Here is a 2,015-nt window from a genome sequence, read left to right on the forward strand (position 1 = left end):
CTCCTCTGCCGCTGCTGGCGGGGGTGGGGGCGTTGGCGCGGCCGGAGGGTCGAGCGCCAGCAGCTGCTGCTGCTGCGTCAGCACTGCCACCGCACCCGAGGCATCTGCGCCTGCCACGCCAGCCAGGGGCACTGGGATATGGGCAGGCAGGCGGTAGGGAGGCAGGCAGGCGGGGAGGCGAGCAGGCTCAGGTAGGCAGACTAGGTGAGGCAGCATCTGTCCTGGAGCTACTTGCTCGCTGCAGACCCGACTCGCAAAGAAGCAAGCTCCTTGACGCAGCCTGCTGCCGAGGACGCACCATCAGACGGCACTGCCTCCTGCCACAGGTTGGCGGCGGAATCGTAGCGCCGCACAGCGAGGCGGGAGGACAGCAGCGCCCACAGGCTGCGGTCTGCTGCCTGCACCACGCCATCCACGATGCCGGCCTGCACGGCAGGCAGCCCCAGAACCGAGAGAGGATCCGCTTTCGAGGCCAGCACAGCACCTGTGCCCACGCACACAACAGCGCAGTCTCTGCATCGGCTCGACAAGCACCGGCGGCAGCGCCAGCAGCGGCGGGAGCCAGGGGCAGCCTTACGGGCATGTCGGGAGGGCTGAGGTCGAGGTCGACGAGGCCCGGCCCCTGCCGCAGCTCGCGCCGCCGCTGCTGCAGGCGCCGGCGCAGGGCTGCTGTGGCCGAGGCGGCGCTGGAGTTGTAGGGGCCGGCAATCATGATCCAGGCGCCTCCGTTGCAGAAGAAAGCCTCCTCGCAGGCATTGATCACATACCCCGTGCCGTTGATAGCCCCAGCAATCACCTGTGGCACGGCGGTGGTGGTGGTGGTGGTGGTGGCAATGGTGGTGGACGTGAGATAGATGGGGGATGCTGGGGCAAGCGTCTGTCAGTGAGCGGGCAGCGACAGCACACACACACACACGGCCCCAGCCAGGCCGCCCTTGGACTAACCTTAACGCCCGCCATGCCTACAGCCTGCAGCCAGCCGCCGGTGGGCCCCAGAAAGTAGACAGCGCCGCCACAGGATGACAGGCTGGTGGCGCCGCTGCCACCTGTGGAGCAGCAGGAGGAGAAAGGCAGGGCAGGACCCCGCTTTGCCAGCAACACAGCAGCACGAACTCAAAGGCCCTGCAGAGCTGCGCCACACATCAATGCACATGCTCGTGCGCCAACCGCTCAATGCTGCATGCTCCCTGCCGGTCTTACCTTGGCCGCACATGCCAGTGCCGCACGGCTCCTGGTTGGGCGCCACACGCCACAGGCCGCCCTCAGAGCCCACGCCCATGAGCTTGGCGCCACCTGCAAGGGGCAGCACAGGCAGCGTTTCGCACAATGTGGTCGGGGTGGTGCCTTGCGGTTTGCATTCCACTGTCCTGTTTGGAGCTTGTGGGAACGCAGCAATGACCGTAGTAGTCCAGATCAGCCCAGCAATCACACGGTTTTCTGCTGCTGCCACTGCCGGTAGGGGCGGTGGGCCGGTCTCAGAGAGACGGCTACATGCCACCTCGCTCACCCAGAGCGGTCTGGGGCGTCCAGGTGCCAGGCTGGTAGATGGGTTCATTCATTCATGCAGCACACAGACCGGCCGCCTCTTGCTCGAGGGCGGCCCACTTTGGCCTGGGCAGCCCGGGCCGCCCTCCCCCCCGGGCGCATGTTCGGTGTTGGAGGGGTGCGCCCAGCGATAGGGGGCCCCTGAAGGCATGCGCCGAGGCCGGGAAGCGTGGTTCGGCGCTGCTGCACGCTTGGCGACTTGAACAGAACCGCGTGCCGCCGAGCTGCGGCCGCAGTTTCCGGCCCACAGTCTACGGCCGCAGCCACGGGACTCGGCGGCACGGCGTTTGGGCCCAAGCTTGCTGCCGCCGCCGCCGTGCCCGGGGGGCAGCGCGGCGGCGGCGTCNGCACGCTGCGACGCCCCCGAGCCACCGAGCTGCGGCCGTAGCTTCCTGCCAGAAGCCCACGGCCACAGCCACGGGACTCGGCGGCACGGCGTTTGGGTCCACGGCTTGCTGCCGCTGCCGCCG

This window comes from Chlorella variabilis (genome assembly GCF_000147415.1).
Source record: "Chlorella variabilis unplaced genomic scaffold CHLNCscaffold_16, whole genome shotgun sequence".
In the NCBI taxonomy this organism is placed as follows: domain Eukaryota; kingdom Viridiplantae; phylum Chlorophyta; class Trebouxiophyceae; order Chlorellales; family Chlorellaceae; genus Chlorella; species Chlorella variabilis.